A 21,780-nucleotide genomic window follows, 5' to 3' on the forward strand; every position below is an offset into this window, starting at 1 on the left:
GACCGTGCGGGCTCGCCGCCCGCGCCGGGTGCTGGAGCGGGGCCCGGCGGCGGCGCCCGCCGCGGGGGCTCTCGCGGCTCCGGCGCCYGGGGAGCGGGCGCGGAGCTCCGTGCGGGGTCTCTGTCACGCTCTCCTTGTGCCAGGCTCCGCTGGGGCTAAGCATGGCCAGAGCTTAGCCAGTAACCTTTTAAAGCTGCTCCCTCCCTAACCCTGAGGGAGTAAATCCGAGTACAATTTTTCTTATTCTTGTTATTTTAAAAAACAGCGATGGGCAGCAGCATGGCATACGCCTGGCTCTTCAGACGTTTTAATAAGACGACAGTTCTTTAAAATATCTTGTTAGCAGTATTTGTGCAATCATCTGGTACTATTTTTTATTATTAATAATAACATTTCATTAAATTATTTTGTTTACTCTTTTCAGCTTTTTAGTGACAGATGTTTTTTAAAAAGCTGTGGCAAACGTGAATGCTTGTAAAAGTATTTTCAAATTGAATTCAACTTCTGAAATACAAACAACCGAAACTAGGGCTTTTGTCTTTCAAAAGTTCTTTGTGCAACCGTTTATCCAAGAATAAGTAGAAAAGAAGAGGAAGAACGTGAATGGTTAGGCCGATGTGGTTTGGTGAGATTGAGTGGCACTACTGTAAAAGCCATTTGAATGCTTAGGCTCGTGTATTGAATATTCTAATAAGTTTTAAGTTCATATTTTGTAATGTAAGAGTTGGGCTTTGCTTCCCTTTTGCTATGGATTTCTCTGGCAGTAGACATTTGAAAAAAAGAAGTGGATTTTTGTCCAAATGAAGTAAATGAATTTCAGTTTCAGAATCACAGTATGCAAGTTTTAAAAGCAGTGCCTTGCAGGATGAACATCTCCAGTCTCCAGTTGTTCAGCAATTAGAGATGGAGAATAAGCATGACATTTTGAGTATGCTTTTCAGAAAGTCCATTTTTTGAGTATATCATTTCCCACAGAGTTCCAGCGCTTGCTAACTTTGTATCAGTTGAAAGTCATGTGTGTATACAATGTTATGCTTTTACTAAACTGTTCTTGATGATTTGGTATGTTGCAGGCTGAGCACTCAGGAAATGATTTTGAGTAATACAGCTCTGTAATGGAGGTGGTATATTTCTATGGACACAGTTTCATTACAGAAGTGAAATGTGTAAAGGCGCCCTAAGATTAATAAAGAATAAGGGACTGTGGCACATCTTCAATGTGGCGTTACCATTCAGTGACATTTTTGTCCTAGTTAACTGTAACACAGATTGAGGTTTTATTGAGGGCTAAAATTCAACTCAAAAAAGACTGGAGCGATTTCTTTTGATTTGCATCCAAGAACTGATGAGCATGAGAAATGTGTTTGGGTAATTTTTTTAAGGTTGTAAGGTTAGCAAGTATGTGCGTCTGTGTCATGTAATTCAGTTTTGCATGCTGCATTTATCAGTGTTGACATTTGACATACTATGTATATCTAAAAGAACAATGCGCTTTGTTTTAACCTCTGTTTTTGATGTCTTGGGTGTAACAATGTTGCAGTTTTTCCTACACATACCAGTCTTTGCAATATTATTGGTACAGTCTTGTATTTCTGAAAAAAAGCCTTTCCCCAGATTAATCATACCACAAGCTCCCAGTATCTAGGTGTTATAAAGGTCACTACCAAATGTCGAAAATGTACACTAATGTGCTGAATGAAGCATAACACAGTTTAGTAAAACAAGTCACTTCCTTTTACTTCTTAGTTAGATTATTATCTAGAGATACAGAACTGCCCTGCATCTAGAGAAGGAATTATTAATACTACGGGGAGCTGAAGCTAATTTGAAGGATGGTTATAAGGAGGCTTGTCTGAGTGCCATGTGACTTTGAAGGGTTAAAAGAAAGTGTCGAACCTTCTTTTTTTGGACAAGGGGAAGCTATGTTCATCTATGATAATGGTACAGTTGTGAAAGAATAAAATTTCAAGATTTTTTTTAAAAAACATAAATAATTACAGGAAAGAGACAAAAACATCTCGAAATGAAGAACTTCTCTAAGTATTTGTGTATGTCAGCATGTGACAATCATGTCTTGGGCACTCTCCATTTAGTGGAACTGTTTTGGTTCTCAGCTACAGCTGGTCAAAAACAGGTTAAACACTGATGAATTTCTCAAAGTCTTAATTTTATTTTTTTAAGCACTCAATAACTTCCCTCATTTTCCTGTAGGTTTACTTGTCACATGAGCCATGAGACCCTGCAAAGTTTGTTCAGAAGCCCAGTACTCAAAAAAGCCAGTGTGGCTCTGGCCTGTGCTTATGTGGTAGAGAAATAAATTTGGAAGATAACGAATAAAATGAGACCTACTCTAAATATGAAAGACTGTGAAAATAGCTCTCCAATCAAATTCAAATCCTTTTCTGTACAGCAGCAAGTTAAAGAAAAATGGGCTGCCTATTAGATGTGAACTTTGCAATGTGATACTGTGCTGAAGGTGTGCAATCTAGAAAACAAATGCTTAAGGATAGGTGAGTGATGTGTGCAGTGCATAAATATCTTTAGAAGTATCAATAGGAATGAAAAGCACTCACTCTGGAAATACTGCAACAAAAAGCAATAGCTGAAAGCTAAGAGAAGCACAGTTTAGGCTTGCTGTTAGTGGAGGGGTGAGCAAGATAAAGGGAGGGATTCTTGTCCAGAGTGGCAGAGGGTCATTGAATTCTCATTTGCGCACAGTGAATTCAGTATCAAATTTTAATAGTAATTCTTTTGCAAAAGTCTTCCAAAACACCTCCAGAATTTTGAATTCTAATGGCTTACACTTGATGATAGAATGAGATAGTATCTTAAGAACACAATCCTCAAATACAGGTGGAGCTGCTTCTTGTGTTTATATAAACTATATATGCAGACCTTAGGAATACTAATTTAGCTAATAATACTAAATTTAATGTGCTTATAATGTGAAAGTGTCTTCTGAAATATTTACTAATCTACCATACAGCTTGGGATCTAGTACAATATTGATGGAGACAAACTTGAAAATGTTGGTTTTCATAGAAATTTCTACAGGCACATCATACAGAGTTTTCCTGGTGAAGATAGCAGAATTATACAAAAATGTACGCTATCATCATCTACTTCTTACAATGAGTAGGAGATTAGTATATAAAAGAGCTGGGTATAGTCTAGATTTACAAATATATCTGGAAATGAGTATACTGAAAACAGAGCTATACTGCTCTATGTGCTCTGGAAAAACTGAAGTATAATTACAGTTTGTTTGAGGCCTATAAGAGGAAGATTATAACTGTTCTCAGTTTTTGTTAACTTTTGAGGATATTTTGAACTAATAATACTTGAATGTTGCTTTTTTGCAAACTTCTCCAGACTAAACTGAAATACTACAAAGTATGAAGGTTAATGAGTTTGTTATCTTACTCAGATTATGGGGGGAGGTAGAAAAGTCTTGTGAATATTTTGGGGCATTGTCTGTTGCACTGGCTTCCGAAGAAAAGCAATATGCTTTTAAGGATCAGCAGATCTTGTCTGGCTTACCTGCACTCTGTCAAGATGGAAATGGAAATATTGTCTCTGGAAAATATTTATAGAATATGCAGACAGATTTTAGTGTTGAAGTAACAAACTGTAAAATACTTGGCCTTGTAGACTTGTAATAGTGTGGTTGTGTTGTATTATTTAAAGAAATGAGCAGGAAATTGTAGTGTTTTGGGTTTATAAGCTTCTCTTAGAGTTCAGGCTTCATGTACTCTATACTTTTTTTGCCCTGATTTTTTTTTTAATGCTTTCTTAAACTGTGGTATGAGCAGGACTTACTATAAATGCATCTTTGTGCCTGATTCTCCTAGTTCTTGCTGCTTGAAAATACAGGTCTCTGCATGCATGCCTTGCTGCTTTTTAACTCATACTATGTTGATTCATTCAAGACTTACTTTAATTGGCTCTGAATATGGGAGTTTAGAACTGATGGTTGCAGGGATTCTGTCTCTTCCTACAATACAGCTTAGGGTATTTCATGTTTTCCTGTGCAATACAGCTACTGAATCTTGATACAGCTGTGGGAGAGACCAATTAATAACAGAAAAAGTAGCAAAGTATCTGTGCTTGTGAACTCTATATCCTCTGTTTGAAAAACGAAGTTTACTTTTAATCACAAATGTCAGTATGTCTTGTGCTGTTGTGAGTGTTTCAAGGCACCCTGTTGTGTTGGCTGGTTATGCTAGTCACTTTGTCATCTGCAGACCAACCCTGTTTCCGGATGACAAATATAAGATTGTGCAAGTTCCATCATATCAAGCTACTGAGCTGTTTAGTTTCGCTTGTCTTTCAAACACCAGAGTCTAAGTCTAATCTAACTATTTAGGTCCAAATATTCTGTTACGGTATTCCTGTAAGTAAAATATTAAAAAGGAACCCAACATTTCTCAGTTCTCCCTTACTGTTAAGGGGGTATCCTTTGCTAAAATCTAGAAACCAAACAATGTGCAGACAGCACTGCACCTGCTTCTGAATACCTTCAGCAAGTTTTGATGGTTTTAATGTGTTAATGTGTTTTGATATGTTCTTCCACAAGTTATTTATTCTTCTTCCTTTCTCTTTTTGCTGTAAAAAAGATGTTTATAGAAAAAGTTTGACAGTTAGGAAGTAGTGTTGGCCACGTGTAAAGTGATAATAAATTCAAAAAGAGAAATAGCCCCTTTAAGTGTAGAATAAAATATGTTGCATTAGTGGTAAACCAAATATTTGTGCAACTAAAACAACTTTCTCTTTTTTAATAAAAGAATATTCTGGATAGGATTGAATTAACAATTCATCCTACAGGCAACTAAACATTAAAATGAAATCTTGTAAGACTTGCTTTCCACGTGGAACTGCCTTGGCTCCGTGGGTTAGGTTAGACGTTCCCCAAGGGTTCTGCTTAGCTGGGATTTTCTAGGCTGTGACTTATGCTGAGGTATCACTGCTGCTGTCTTACAAACACATCAGTTCTCAGGTTTTAGATTGGTGTCACTAGCATGACATAATCTATTTGAAGTTTGAATTTAGCATAATTCAACATCTGAAATTACAAGGAATACCAATAACTGATTACTTCAGAAAATTCAGAATTCATATATGAATCAATCTGGGCATCTTTATAAGAAAATGGAGGAGGAAGGAGACCTTACAGATGAAACAGAAAAAAATCTCTATACAGAATAAAAACTTGAATTCTTGCTATAGTTTGTAGTCCAGTGGATGTGAGATTTGGGAGGCATTCTTGTCACCAGATCTGCCACTGAATTTTTGGCCAAATAGATTTTGTTTTTCTTTGGCCAAATAGATTGATTTTTTTCTTCAATTTCCTCATATACAAAATTATAATTGTATTCAGTGATGTGTTTGAGAACTTTTTTCCTTTTTTTGTAAGTAAAATTATTTTCATTCCTTTTATTATACAGAAGGAAAAGAATTGAAAGCACTGCATTCTGTATTAGTATTCTATTATCAATAATATTTTAAGTAGGTTGGGGTGGGAGGAATTCATATGGTTTGGAGGGGCTAGTACCTGCAAATTAGGTTAGCGCTATGTGTCAGAAAGCTGAGCTGCTCTAATGTCACAGGCATACAGCATCGTATGAGGATTTTTTCCCTGCGACAGAGGCCTGTTGTGCAGTAAAGGGAAGGATAAGATTTCTTCATAGAGTGAAAGTTTTTCAAAATTTGAGTTGAGTAGGAGGCTTATTGAAGACAAGATTGATAAGAAATTTGAAAATTGAATCTAACAAAAACWGAAAGCCCTTAGCTGGAGTGAGTTATCAGTGTTCCTGAGTGTAGGRTTTCTTACTAGATCGTACTTAATTCTATTAGTTTCTGATTTGGGAAAATATTAGTATAAACTGAGATAATAAGGCAAATGTTGCAGGGTTGTCTAGGGTTTTGTATTATCTCCACAATGCTAATTTGGAATGCTGTCAATGTTCAGCTATTTTACAGAATTATATCAATCTAAAGATTTGTTATTTTAAAAATATTAGATTATAATATTTGTATCTGCACCTCTGTGAAAATGTATACTGAATCACTGTCTGTCAGAGGAAAGCAGCCTTAGTAAACAGTAAGTGCTTGCATTTTTTTTCTAAAAGAAGCAAGTTTTTGAAATGAAATGTAAAACATTGTTTATGATGTTCTTAAGCAACATTTTAAATCTGATCTGTAAGTTTTGGTGTTTATAGCACTTATAATTGAGGGTTTTTTTTAGTCTTTGGTCAACTTGTCTCATGCTGCTTTGCACAAGAAACATTTTTTTGTTTATCTATCTGATGCAAGTAGACAAGCCCTTGCTGGTTTGGCTGGGAGAGGCRTTATGATACAGCATCAAAATGTCTTTATGTGTTCCCTTTGTAGATCATGTAGTACAGATGCCAATTCATTTTCTACAAAATACTGTGAATTTAGAACTGCTTTTTCTCTYACCCACGCAAAACACAGCTAAGACTTAACAGCTTGCCTGTCATAGTATACTAAGAAAAAGTGATAAAAGTGGTTCTTGGAAATTCATGTGATTCTGTTAATAGTGAAAGCTGATCTAATTTCAAACTGTTTTCTGTGTTTTCTAACATTTAAGAGAAAAGGTTCATGGGACAGCAATGAAAAATTTGATATTAATGTTGAGAAGGAGAATGAGATAGAGTAATATAAAACTTTCTGAAAGGTTTCAAATGCTTTTCTTTTTCAATTCTAATTCTGTAGGTTCTGTTCCATATACTTTCACTTTGCACAACAGTTTCTTTGACGACATGGACTCTGTGTATGTGTATATAACTTACGTTTCGTATCTATACATATGTGTGTGTTCCCAAGCTGTGTTGGTGGGGGGTTTTTTTTGTTTGTTTGTTTTTCGTTTGTTTTTTTTTTCTGGTGGCTTTTGTTTCTAACTTACACTCTGTAGCTGCGGCCTACCTTGTCCTTGTTGATATAGTAAATTATACTACATTTTTAAGCAGGAGGTTTTCTCTGTGTCACTCATTGAGAATATAGCTTAATTTGTTGCTAATGTGTTAATAGGTGGAAAAAAACTGGACAATCCTGCTTTCTAGTTGGGCAGATATTTTGTGAAAGAAAATGGAGAGATGAAAAACTTTTCACTGAATCCAGCGTTAATCTCATGGAGGTATATTTCAGATTTATTGCAGTAGCATACTGATACCTACGTTAAAGGCCTATTTCAGAGGCCTGGTTGTCATTCTTGGAACCTGAAGATGGATTTCTAGTTTCTGAATCAGATGTCTTATTTCCTTCTGTRTTAGGATACAGACCTTAACGTGTGCGTGTCTGTGTGTGTGTGTGTGTGGAGGGGGGAGGTTCTGTTTGTTTGTTTTTTTTTCCCACTGCAGTATAATGCAGTGGAAAGAAAAGGAAGAAGCATCATGTTAGAGTATTCCTTTCTCATAGCAGTAACCATGTTTTACTTCTGCATATGCAATTGCTGCTTTTATCACTTGAAACTATAGTTCTTCTAGTTGTTGGTTACAGTGGATGCTTTGGGAAAACATAGTTAATGAGCTAAAAAGACCCCTCGGCACTGACAGTGTAGTGATCAATGACGGGGAAGATTCACTTCTCTCACCAGCTAAGACACTGTTCATTCAATCAGATTTGAATTGTGCCGCATAGCTTTTTCCTTGTACTTAGACGAATATTAAAACAGCTTCTATATAAGTAGAAATAATGCAGTAATAAAGGAAATTTTGTATTGTGCCTGTATATGCTGTTATATGCGTATAGACARTGTGGAGCTATGCAGACCTAGCTGGAGGCGGAGGGGAAACTGACTTCTCTGGTCAGAAAATTTACTGTAGTTTTTGTGACAAAATCATTGCTTGTTCAAAATGCTACTAAACAGTAGTATTTTGAACTTAGAGTAGCTGTTCTGTTTGTGATCTTTCAGGTGCTTTTTCTTGTATCTCAAGTTCCCAGAATTTTATGTTTCTTCTGTGAAGTGCTTGTTTCATCAAGCACTTGATGCTGTGAGCGATTCTACAAAAGACACTCTGTTTCTCAGATTCTTTATATTTATTTGGAACAAGTGGTCTACACATAAAGAGGAATGTTCTCATAACCTTCTTCCCTAGTGTGCATTTGAATGAGAATTGCTTGTTTATATCATTTCTAATCCCACAGTAACAGGTTATAGTAGCATAAACAGTGTGACCTTTCAGTGTGATCACAGGAAGTAAAATGAAAAATCTATTTTAAAAATACATCTTTGACTAAGGAAGAGTTTACTTCCTTTTTCTGGCAGGAAAAATACTTCATATTAGTTCAGATGATCTTGATTCTATTATACTGCCTCAGACCTACTTTTTCCACTGTCTTCTGTACAGTCATTGCAGCTGTTTGRCTCTGCATTCCTGTTTAGAATTTTACATTCTCCTCCTACTTTGCACAGGGGTTAATAAGTGTAAGATGTGGGCCACTGGAAAGGTAGAACTTGCACACAAGCGAGAGGATTAGTAAGAGGAAATTATTTTGGAATAATTCGCTTGCTCTCAATTCTCTGAATATTTCTGGAAATGGAAGAAAAATGGTGAGAGTTTCAACCAGCAAGGGATGGTGGGAGTGGACAGCTACGCAAGTCTAGAAAATGTTCTTCTTTATTCTCTTTACAATTTAATTAAGTTGGAAAGCAGTAATGGCACTTTTTCTTAAACTTCTGACAAAGAAGAATTTTCACATTAAATTGCAGTTTGCCTGCCTAGAACTATGAAGTGCCTAGCAGTGTCTGTAGTCTGACAAACATAATCTTGATTTAACTAGCATGGTGTTTTCTTTTGCAGTATTGATATCTTCTCAGAATTGGTCTGAAGTGTTTCATGACCAGAGCAGAACTGCCTTTGTACTGTTTCAAAACTAGCATAACAAATATCTGAAGGACAAAACATGCTGTGAACCAACAAACCATCCTTTCTATCCTCAAATATTACAACATTAGCACTGACTAAATTGTAGTATACTGATTCAAAATAGGGTTTAGGGATTTTGGGGGTTTGAGTTTTTTGCCAGTGGGCAATATTAAAAGAGAAATTGTCAGAAAAAAATTGGATGCTCGTTAATATTTTCCGTTTAGACAGCAATTGCCTTCAGTCATTCTACAATAATTACTCTAATAACRTATCTACACCTGTTAACAGAGAGGTAAGCTATGAAGGAGTTTGTGGTAGTAAGTCTCTGGCTCATGGAGGCAAGCAGAGCCCCAAGTCGGCGGTTGCATGACCTAAGGAAAGTGAGATTCTGAACAGCCCTTGAGATTCAAAATCAGAAGCCAGCCTCCGGTCTTCGCTGGAGGTGTGCTCGGTAGCAGGCAGTGCTCTGTGGGTAGCCCTGAGTGCTGGAACTGATTTGTTCTSTGTGTCCATCAAAACAGGTCCTGTTTTCAGTAGTGCTGAAAGATTGGAACAGGAGGTTGAAAATATGCAAAATCTTTACAGCTGCTAAGCTGCTGGATTTATTAGAGAGCATTAGTGGAGAGGTCTAACTTTACAGCAGTCTTTTTAAAGCTTGTCAAGAAGGAGGCAGAGTAGGACTTTATGGAAATCACTAACAAGAAATTAATGACCAAACAAAACATAATTTGTGTAAAGCTTGCCATTCAGAGCCTCAGTTAGGAGTTGAGTCCGTTGTACTAAAGTTTATATGATTACATTACTATGCAGTCTAGTGTACAGTCCAGTTCTCTGTGACTGACAGCAGGAAATTCCTTATTATTTGCTATTATGTCTAGTAAATTCTCTATTATGTGAAGCTGAGGTTGCTGGGCAGTTAAACTGGTAGATGCCTAGTTTCTTTTAAGAGTAGTTAAATGAGTTAATATTGCCACCTAATTAGGAGAAAGCAGTCAAACATTTTTGAAGGCTATTTTATTATTTTCTTATAATAATATGTGCATCAGAATTTTAAGAAAACAGCAAAAGCTTGTTAAGGTTCCTTGTACTAAAGTTTTCCCTAAAAATATTTTCTCCATATAAAAGTATCTCTTCGCACATGAAATTCTGGCTTTTAATGCCTAGAGAGAAAAAAACAATCTTCTAATAAAATGCCTTGCCATCAGCACTACCTATATAGCAAGCACTTGTGTGTGATCCTAATAGATGATAACCTTGGTTTGTGGGTCAGTGCTCAGGAGCCCTTAGCATAACAGTCTCTTGGGGGAGAGAGGGTAGAAGAGAACATGAGAGGGTGAGTTTTTAAAAGGTGTTTGGAAATTATTGTATTACTTCTTCTGTAAGAGCTCCGGATACATGCTGAGACTGCAAATGGGGGTTTGAGATAGCCACCAAATCATAAAACGTGTTTAGTCAAGCCTGATATGTGGCTATGGCTGACAGGAAGTGGAACATTATGAGCAAGAGTCCAGTGGAGCTGCAGGGTGTGGTGAACTAGGTATAGCAATGTGGTCTGGGCTGTAAAAGAGGAGTATAGGAAGTAATAGGAGTTTTGCATTTCCAGAGAGGATGCTGTAATTACGGAGATGGAAGTTATAACAGTTTCTTGGCTTTGCTGAGTGGATTGGTATTCTCTGAGTGAATTATTTAGACTTGCAGTATTAGTAGATGCATGAAGTGGCAAAATGTTTATCTAGTCTGGCTCATGCAACTTGCTTTTACTCAAAACTTTGTTTTCTTAGCACAGGGAAGATTAAACAGTCCTTTCAAGGCCTCGCTTGTCTAATTTATAGTCTTATTCACATACTGTAGTGTAGAATGCTAATTTTTCTTGTCTTAGGAGCCCTGTGAAAGGTCCTCTTTACTACATAATTTGCCTGTTTAACACTAACTGAGCATTTCTTGCTTTTTAATCTCTCAGTTGCTTTCGGATGGGGAGATGATGACCCTCATAACTGAAAGTGAAAGCTCTCTCACAGTGCTATGACAGTTAAAGCAATCTCCAGTAACACAGCATTYGTTCTGTCAGTGTCTCAAAGTTTGCTTTACAACTTGGAGAAATAATAAAAATATAGAATAAACTTTAGCATTAAGGATATGGCTTGTTTGGGGGTTAATGGAAGAGCTGTATCATCCCACAGGAACTTCTTGGGCCTGCTGGCCATAGATGGATTTTCTTACGCGTCGTCTGTTCTGAAGATGTTACCTTTGTTCACCTTTTCTGTATGAAAACTAATTGCTAAAATACAACAGTATTTATAAGAACTAAAAAGCAGTATTATTTCCACTATGCCTAAAGACATAATATGCTTTATGATTTCTGTGTAAGGGACAGCTAGTAAAGCAGAGTACTCAGAAACCTAATTCAAATCTGTACAGTACAAATCTGAATTGACATGCAGAAAAGTTACAATAGTTGCATTTGATTTTCTAAGATTTCATGTTACATCTGTGCTCAGGATTCAAGGGTTAATATTTGCTTTCAAAAAGTATTGATTTTTTTCTTAGAACAGCTTATTGCTCTGAAAGTAGTTGTGTAAACATTCAGCTTTAAGTGAAACATCTTCTGTTAAACCTTCGTGTAGAGGAGTGGTGCCCAACCTTTCTCTCCTGGAGCCATGTGAAGGCTGTACAGTCTGTTCTGTTCCTGTCATCAACCAACATGCTTGTACACTCGCCATGTGACCTGCAGCCCTTATATGACCCGGCATTCATATAGTCGGGTAGAGAAATGTGTAAGCTATGTGGGACAGGAGAAATGAGGAAATGGCATCTGTTTTTGAGTTATACAAGAACCGTATTTCATCCATAGGTAGTGAGCTTAGAAACTCACTCGGGCTTAGAAACTGTAAACTTTAATATTAAACTAGCTTAACTTAGTTTGGTTACTTAAACACGTATTAGACAATCATGTGAGAAAACAGGAGTATCCTAATTCTGCTTTATCTAACATCTGTTTTCAGCAATACTGTTTGTTTTGAGCAGGTTTTTGTGTGCATTGCAGTAGCTTGGCAACCTGTAGGTTGCACCATTCAGTGATTTCAGTATGCTTTTAATCATCACTGAAATTTTCCTTTCCAAATTTGAGTACGTACTGTGAAGCAACAGAAACGTTAAATGGGTCTTGACTAAAAAGAAGCGCTTCATGGACATTGGTAAACCAGTTGTTTTCATCAAATTCTAGCACAGAAATCTTTTGTTGAAATTAATTTATGAATGGATACTTTTCGCTTCTTTCTGTGAATAGTAGGTAACTATTTACAGCTTCTTAAAGCTTACAAATACAGAGTTGGGGAATATGCTGAAAGGCGTAACTACCAAAGGCATGAGTACCTGCTGGTTGTGTTGTAACAGCAAAGCTCAGTTTGGCCTTTCTCTGCATGCAGAGGCATGAACATGTTTTGTGCGGTCCTATTAATTGCTCGTTCTCTTTAAACTTGAATCTCAGTATGCTAGGAATAGTACAAAGCTTTTGCTAGTAGGATAATGAGTATATTATGACAGAATGACTCTTTAGTTCCGTTGCCTTTGTTCTTACTAATGTTTTACAGAGTTTACAGTGAAGCATTCTTATAGCATAGATTAGGACGTGGTATGGGTGTTTTTTGGAATTCTTAGACCCTAGTCTGTAGGGAAGAAACAGAGTACAGGAGGGAAACCCACTTAAATTACGGAGCTGGTACCTTTTGTAATAAGTGGTTCCTAATTTTGGAAGAACAATGTTTCCTGATGCTAAGCAAATTCTAGTAACACTATTAACTTAAAAATTGCATCTCAAGATAGCCAGTACAACCACATTACAGTGCAAACATCTTCAAGGAAATGATGTTTACCACTAAGATCTAGATTTTTTTTTTTTTAATAGGTGTTGTGGAGTTCACAGCTTCCTATTTAACAATTCCTGATGCTTCCTTTCTTATATATTCTAGTGCTTCCTTTATATGCAAGTTCCAAATTTTGAGAATCTTCATGGAATTAGTAGAAAGCTGGAAATCTGGCTGTTGCCTGTTCCATAGTATTCTAAATACAAATATAATACTGAGATGGTCAGTATGTGTGCTGCACCTAGTCATGGCAAGACTTTATCCAATTAACTTCTGCAAATTAATTAGAAATTTTTACTTAGCTTTTAGAGTATTGGAATACCAAACCATTTATGAGAAGCGACACCCCTTTGCTATGATAGAAATCATTTTGCTTTAAACACTAACTGCAACTCCTTAATGTTTCAAAGTATTGAAAAGACTTACTTAAATGAGGATTAAATCCTTTCTTCTTTATGTTAAACATTTACTGATATTGCCTAGCTTGTTCTTTTAAAGGTTTAATGCAGTTTTTTGCTTTGTTTTTCTTACAGTTTTCTCTAGAAAAAGTAGATTTAAGTACAAGTCTTTGTGAATAGACATATGTTTTAAGAAGCCCCTCTTTTAACTTTCTTGTTTATAAAAATACTAGTGTATTAACTGACATGATAGATTTAAACTGAGAACTTGGTAGCTTAAATGTGATTTGTTTTTGAATGCTAGTTCTAAACTCACAGTGATGATGCATGTTATTGCACACATGTCATTCTTTGTTACTTATCTACCTGTTTCTGCAGAGTAAGAATCTGGTACTTGTAGAGACACATATGCTTTAAAATTGAAATCTTTGACAACCTGACATTTATTCTTTTTTTAGTGTGCTCAATATTGGCTTGTCACTACTTCTACCAACTAAATTCAATGATGTTTTGAATGTTCATAGAATCAGTAAGGTTGGAAGGGGCCTCTGGAGATCATCTAGTCCAACCCACCTGCTCAAGCAGGGTCACCTACAGCATGTTAGACTAGAGTTGCATCAAGGCGGGCCTCGAATATCTCCATAGAAGGAGGCTCTACAACCTCTCTGGGCAACCTGTCCCAGTGCTCCGTCACTCTCACAGTGAAGAAATTCCCCCTCACGGTCAGGCAGAACTTCCTGTGCTTCAATTTCTGCCCATTACCTCTTGTCCTGTCACATGGGACAACTGAAAAGAGTTTGTCCTCATCCCCTTGACGCCCTCTCTTCAGGTACTTGTACACGTTGATCAGATCCCCCCCCTCAGTCTGCTCTTCCCCAGGCTGAAGAGGCCCAGCTCTCGCAGCTGTTCCTCATAAGGCAGATGCTCCAGTCCTCTGATCATCTTCATAGCCCTACGCTGGACTCTCTCCAGTAGCTCCATGTCTCTCTTGTCCTGGGGAGCCCAGAACTGGGCACAGGACTCGAGATGAGGCCTCACCAGGGCTGAGGAGAGCGGCAGGATCAGCATCCTCAACCTGCTGGCAACACTCTTCCTAACACACCCCAGGAGACCATTGGCTTTCTTGGCCATACGGGCACATTGCTGGCTCATGGTCAACTCGTCATCCACCAGCACTCCCAGGTCCTTCTCTGCAGRGCTGCTCTCCAGCAGGTCAGCCCCCAGCTTGTACTGGTGCATGGGGTTATTTTTCCCTAGGTGCAGGACTCTGCACTTGCCCTTGTTGAACCTMAKGAGGTTCCTCTCTGCCCAGCTCTCCAGCCTGTCCAGGCCTCCCTGAATGGCAGCCACTCCTCCCAGCTTGGTATTATCAGCAAACTCCATCCCCTCATCAGAATGTTGTCTGTAGTGGGATAATCAGCATTTTGAAAATCTTGTCCTTGGAGTACAATGTGTTCAGAAGATTATCCTGCAGAAACTTGAGCTAAATGGATAATATACATGTTATGTACAGTTTGGCAAAAAGTAACTGTGATTTCTAGAACATTTCTTCCATCATGTTGGCAAAAACAGCTCCAAATATCAGCCTCTAGTTCTTCCTTCTAAAACACAGAGGGCTTACAAAAAACTTCCATGACAGTTCTGGTGTATTATCTTTGATAATTGTGTTCAGGTCTGTTTCACATTGTTGCTGCTCAGTAGATATGGGTGCTACTCGCACGCTTTTGGGCACCGATTACTGAAATGAGAGTTCAGAGCTCTGAACAAGGAGTCCATACCCATAACAAGCAGCTATGAACTGGCCTTTTCTTCTCCTTTCAAGGCAGGTCCTTCTGAATGTTCCAGGTAGAGGAGATTGTATTTACCTTATCAAGTAAGAATATATGCATGTATAAATAAACATTACAGAAAAAAGAAAGTATCTAAAATCTGAATAATCTGCTGCTTATGCATTTGTTATGGTAACAGTATTGTGCTATGAAGGCTAATTTAGTAGATTTCTGAGAGGGAAATAACCTTTGGAACTTTTATAATAAGCAAGCTAATTAGAGGTTACAGTGAACACAGCTGTCTCTGCCAAGCTGACTAAGCTAGGAATTCAAATTACTATTTTTAGCTAGTTTATAATGCCTCTAGTTCTCAATGGTACTCATGTTATTACCTTTAAACATTATATTCATATATATTTCTCCCACTGATAAACTAGATACAACCAAAAATTTTATTTCAACTAGTCTGTCACTTTTCTGCTCAGAACAGTGGGCAAATACAGACAAAACATTTTAGGTGGCATCTGGGATGTGGTAGACTGCAATCATGTCTGTGACTTGCGCAAGTTCAAGCTGAAAGTTTCTTCAAAGGAAGAGACATGTTACCTGGTACAAAGTAATCTTTATTTTCTGTAAGTTGTTTACAATAGCATCTCTAGCATCCATATTCCCCCTTTCCTTGCCCTCCAAGAAAATTGCCTTTCTCTTTCACAAGAATTTCTTGCCTGCTATTGCTTGTATTCAGATATGCTTCTCTGTTGATCCATGAGATAAGATCAATGTACAGATCTTGCAAAACATTATCATAAAGTCTAAACTGAGATATAAACATCATTGCAGTTAATTGTGCTTCTGCAGGTTATGAAATAACTGCATTAATTCAAGAATTTGGAAAACAGTGCTGATATTTAATTAGAAGTAGTTATTTCATGGAAAGCACTTATAATTCTGAGAGGTATTGTCAAGACGACCTTCACAATTCTATTCTGAACTAGTTTCTTTTTTCTAACAAGCTGTATCTACTACTTTTTACAAAGATTATTGGATGAGCAAAAGTATTCCTCCTAGTATATGTGTAACGTGTATGAGTAACATATGGCAAGTGGGTGTCTAAAACGTCTTTAACTGTCTGTATTTTCCAAAAGCATTTATAACTAGCTTAACTTGAGATAAGAGCTCTGTTTAAAACTATCTGAATTCTTGTTTGCTTCTATTACTACCAATATCTTGCTTAACTTAGAAGATAAAGTAAAGCAGATATGATCTGAGTTTAGTTTTAGTATGTGTTGGATGCAGAAAATGATTGTTGAAAATTAATCCTGTTTTCATAAGCATTAAACCAATTCTCTTTTTTCTTGATGGTAAGAAACTTCCAAACCAACTCAAATCAAGAAATAAAAATTAGATAAACTCTAAAAGATAGTTCTGATTTCTAAGTAATAATCCTTCTGATTCTAGTTTTATGTCATCATGGAAAATAGGCCACTGAAAATTAACCTAGATGTGCTTTTGTATTTAGAAAGACTTTCTTACAAAAAAGTAAAGGATGTGCATGATTCCAGGCCTGGCTACTGTGGCTCTGGATGATGTCTGCTTCCAATAACAATTTTTTCTATAGTGGTAATGGCGGAGGAGGGGAGCTAATCTAAAACTTTTTTTTTGCTTGTCCCTAGGGACAAGGGAAGACAAAAGCATTCCTACAAGAGCCAAAAAAATTGCACAGAGAAATATCCTCCCTGCTCAAAAGAGAAGGAAGAAATATAGTTCTTCCAACACAGCTGTCAACCAGAGTGATGCAGTGTTAGTTGGATTCCTAAAATGGTAATGAGCAAGACTGACCCTTAAGTTAGAAACCTAATGAGTTAGAGYGTTGCAAATGAGAAGTAATCTGTTTGGAGAACACAAGCAGCCTCCACAATAACAACTGAGAAGCATCTTTCTGCTATCTTCAATGGGTGACTTCCTCAGTTGTTGCAGTTGAGCTCCTCTTGAGGAGACAGGACTATGATAGTGACTTCTTGGAAGAGAGAATGTAGATCACTACTCTAGCTGAAAGACCTGCCTCTTTTCCCCTGAAACCCTTTCATGTTTTAGCATTCCAGTTAGGTATAAATGTTTTCTTTGGAATGTAGTGCCAACATCAACAAAAATCTGATGTTACAGCATCCAAAGAACAATAGCAGTGATGTGAAAAATACACGATGTTTTCCTTTTAAGTTTTAAAGATATTTTAGTAGCTTTAAGTCTCTAATGAACATGAGAAGGATTATGTTTGCATGTACTCTTAYACACAGCCTGTCTTTTCTCTGTGTGTGCAAATTCTAATGCTGTGTTAACAGCATAAACAAAAATGAACTGGTGATAAGTGCTGGAGTCTATGAAGTCTCTTACTTTCTTTATTTTTCATTGCATTGACTGTGGTTTCTAGGAGGTGTTGTAAGGTGCTAAATATATTGGCAAATTCATGAAGAGCTTGATAAATAAATGTTAAAACAACTCCAGAGTTCTTTAAAAACTCACTCTTTTAGAGATACATATTTTTTAATACCTCTTTAGAATTAAAATTTCCTCTCACTGACACTAGTTAACATTTGCTTTTCATGGAAGTGTTTCTACGTAGCCATTTCTGATTCCATGTAGTTCAATATTCACTTAAGGCACCAACTAGAACTTCTGAAATTTATTTCCTATTTTCAAGTAGTATTTGTAAATTCCCTCTTTGATCTTCTTTTGTGGAGTCATTATTACTAGTAACTGGATCACCACCTTTAATGTTAGTTTTGCACGGTTCAGGAGCTAGAGGTGCATAGTTTCTGGTTTTGTTTTTTTTTTCCCTATTTAACCTCAACATCTAGCTGCAACAGAAAGTGTTGCAATAAAATGAACTGAAAACTAGATATATATTCCCAGTCGCTGCATCCCTAGTTAAAACTTCTTGTGATTTTTTTTTCAGCCTATCAGATGCCCTTCTAGGAATTGTTCTAGTGCTCAATGTATGTGTGTGAAACCACTCTCTGAAACACAGACTCTGTATTTCTTATCTTTACCACTAGGAGACTGTTTAACAAAACAGTCTTTTTCTGACTTGTTAGGCTTACCTTGAGGATTAGAACTATTCAGTATCTAAGAGCGTAGCAAATAAAATTTTTACCTCTACTGAATTCAGTAGAGATGATGACTGTGTAGTAGACGGCAATTTTACCTACGTCACGGGTTGCTAAGGTCTTGTCATTTTATAGATATTTTCTCTGTCCCTCAGGGTCCAGTCACTTTATCAACTCATTCTTAACTAAAATCCCTTATGCATCGTGGGTGATGCTTAATCAATTCAACTGATTTTTTAAAAAAAGTGTAGTGTAATTAGTGAGGCAGGCTTCCCAGCTTATCTTGTGCTTGGGATGTGGGGACTTTTTTTTTCCCCAAACACACAACAACAAAAAAAAAACCCTTTGCCCTTAAAATCCTTTCCTATAGGCCTAGCAATCTAGGTAGCGGACTCATACTCACTGCTCACTACTCACTGCTGCCAGTTTCTGCACTTTAGTTTCACAGCAAAATTGTCTTTCTGTAGCGAAAGTGGTAGGATGATATGTGTAACATGCCAATTAAACTGTTTGTGGAATGACCTTTGGAAGCTCTGTGTTATGCTTTCACAGGTAATTTCATAAACACATCAGGAGAACTGTGTGAGCTGCTTGTATGAGCTGTGTTGCAGAAGTCTGCTGTATGGTGAAACTACACCCTGTCATTTTAAACTTTTAGCGGTGTATTTGGAGAAAATGCAACTAAAATGTTCTTCTAACACTGACTTTATTTTCCTCTAATGATTTCTAACTATGTGTTCTAAAACAATTAGCTTTTTGTCTCACATACAATATCTTAATCTGAAAATGCTAGTAGTTTTCTCCCACCCGTTTCTCCTTGACCATTCTGTAACTTTAAAATGATTTTTTAGTTATCGAGTCTATATTACAGCAGATAGGGAGTGCTGGACTTGACTAGTCTTTTGTTAGTTGAATGCATATTTTGGGATATCCGTAAGCTAAATGTATTTAACTTATGTCACCTATGAAAGGAATAAAAATAATGCTATGGTAGTTTTGAAATTCCATAAGTTTAAGCTACTTGTAGAAAAAAAAAGTTCTCTTCCAATACTTGGAGTTTTATTTAATTTCTTTAAAATATTAGTCTTCAGCAAAATGACTGCAGTATTTGTCTATTAAGCAGTTAAACTGCTGTGCTGTTTATTTGGTTTTTAGTTAACATACTTTCCAGGAAAAGGTGAAAGGACACAAATACCACGGACAAGTTTCATTTGTAGTTCAGTGAACGTGAAGTATATCTTCTAAAGTAAAATGAAGTGTCTTTTAAAACTTAATGAAGCCTTAGAAAGATTCAAACTTCAGCTCCTCAAGTATGTAGGACTACTTCCTTTCAAACTTGGTGTGTGGTAATACTCACCAAGACCACTGTGTATGTCTGGATGCGTTTGGATGCTGCAGTTCCTTTGGTAAATGTAGTTTGCTTTTATTTATTAGTTGAATGTGTTAATAGTCTCTCCAACTGATGTAGAGGATTTGAAACAGTGACAGTAGTTCAAATACTAGTTTAAGTAACTGGCTGGAGCCTATCTTTAGGAGGAATATTGTTCTATATTGGCACAATACCTAGTATGGTAGGAGCTTCTAAAATTCCTTGTTAGCAGGGGAAATAAAAATGCCATATATTGCTAAAATTTATTTTTGGTGGGCAGTGTGCTAGCAAGTCTATGTAAATAGAGGAGTAAGGTGTATTCAGAACCAAAGGTCATGGAACAGACCTGTATATTGGGATCAAGAAATGGGAGATAAGAATCCACAAAGGCCTGATCAACTTTTAGCCAACAAGACATCAGATGTATTGGCTGGTGAGGGTGCTCAGATGGTGGTAGTGATGTAAGTGGGTCTAACTGCAATCTACTGATTGGATTCAAAATATGTTGTCGTCATTCAGATGCTAGTTCCAGTTTAACTTCTGAAACAAAGATTTGGTTACAGGTCTCCTATGCATCATTTCTTAACTAAGCGAGTAAGAAAAAGTCAGCAATTGTAGTTTTGTTAGGAAACACATTATTTAAAAGCTCTCAAAGAAAAGAAAAAGACCAACAGGTGGCTTTTTGCTGTATTTATCAAAATCAAGGGGACAGTTTTGTCAGAGTAGGCACTAGGAAGAAGGGGAAAAGCTTCAAGCTGTTTTCAGGTTGTCCTGCAGACAGGATCTAGTAATGATTTTAATTGCTTACTACTGTTGTTGTGCAGTTGACAAGAAATAGGAGTATAATTGTTAGCATGTTCCCTAATGAAAGAAGAGATCAGGAGTTTTGCTCCCTATGGTAGAACACACACTGATGCCTTGTACCTGTATAGATCAAATCACATGTGCAGCCTGTGTGAAGGGGAGAGCCTGCTAACTTATGAGATAGAACTATGTGCYTGTGTTCATTTACAGGAACCACCTTCTTCTGCAAAATTTAAACGTACAGGTTTCACTATATGAAATCAATTTACAGAAAGTCAAGCCGAAATGATTCACTTTCTACATATTGATTGCTGCCCAAAGTGAAACTTCTGATATTAACAACGCATGAGTGATTTTTAGACATCACTCCAAATGGCTGAAAATAAAGCCTTTTTTTTCCCCCTTATTATTAAAGTTGTTCTAAAGGTGAGATATAAATCTGAATTGGAATATCCGGGGTAATTCCTGTAATGCTTATGAAGTTTACAGGTAGTTTGTGTTTATATAGGACAAGAATGCTTACTGCTCTTCTTCCTTTACTTCACTACCTTTTCTACAATTTCTGAAAATAAGGTAGAATTGCCTGCATTYAGGGCTCCAAAAATAGGCTATCCATATGTTTGCATGATCATGGCAGAGGTAAAGAAGAAACATCTGAAGATAGATCATGATACAAAGCTCTCTTAAAAAAAATAAAATAAAGGATGGTTCAGTTTATTCCTTATGTCTATTTAATTCTATTCTGTTGTATTAATGCTTAGGGGTGAACCAAGTTTGTGTTTTTTTTCTTTTTTTCCCCCCATCACTATACTTGTGGTTTGAAATGGAAAATGATTTTTCAGAATTTTTTTCTTAGTTTTAATTCTACAGTTTTAAAACAGCATATAAAGCTTTAAGGAGTAAAATTATTACTATGTAATAATAATTTTGTATAGAGAATTAAATATTCCTTCACTTGAGTACCATAAAACYTGTTCTGATTGAAAAAATACTGTAACTAGAACAATTAGAATTGTCTGACTCCTCTGAATACTGCAAGTCAAAATCTTCTTTGAGTGCCTTTATTATTGAACAGCTGTAATTCAACTGGTCGTGTTTTTCAGACACACATTAGTATACTTACCATGATTCACATACTGCTGTTCTTAAATTACAGAATCACAGATTGGTTTAAATTGGAGCGGACCTCTGAAGATTATCTAGTCCAAGCCCCTGCTCAAGCAGGGTCACATAGAGGTTTATCTCTCAGATAATAAGCTAATAAACCTTAATCAGAACTAGGTTTGTTCTTCATGAGCRTAAAGAGTGTGTGTGTGTGCACACGCTCAATGTGTATCTTTATCCATCAGGTTACCTGAAAACGTCAGAGCAAAATTTGGATTTTAGTTTGCTGATTTTAATGAGTGCTGAAGTGGGTTTTTATAGCTTGATCAAATACCTGTTACATAAAATAGTATTTTATCCAAAACTCATTTGGTAGAAGGATAAAACTGTTACAGATTAAGTCATCTCAACATCATGTTGCCTCCTGCTAGCTTTTGGTGAATAGAACTCTGGTTACTGAGAGATACGGTGTCAATTGGCT

At 36.8% G+C, this 21,780-nt stretch overlaps 1 protein-coding gene across 1 annotated transcript in view; it reads left to right on the forward strand.

Moving 5' to 3' along the window:
• The window catches only part of PTPN1 (protein tyrosine phosphatase non-receptor type 1), a 44,600-nt gene that overhangs the window by 481 nt on the left and 22,339 nt on the right, over nucleotides 1–21,780 (forward strand). The gene's annotated exons all lie outside the window — the stretch shown is intronic.

This window comes from Rhea americana, unplaced genomic scaffold (genome assembly GCF_003343005.1).
Source record: "Rhea americana isolate MKP2758 unplaced genomic scaffold, rheAme1 scaffold_4, whole genome shotgun sequence".
NCBI lineage: Eukaryota > Metazoa > Chordata > Aves > Rheiformes > Rheidae > Rhea > Rhea americana.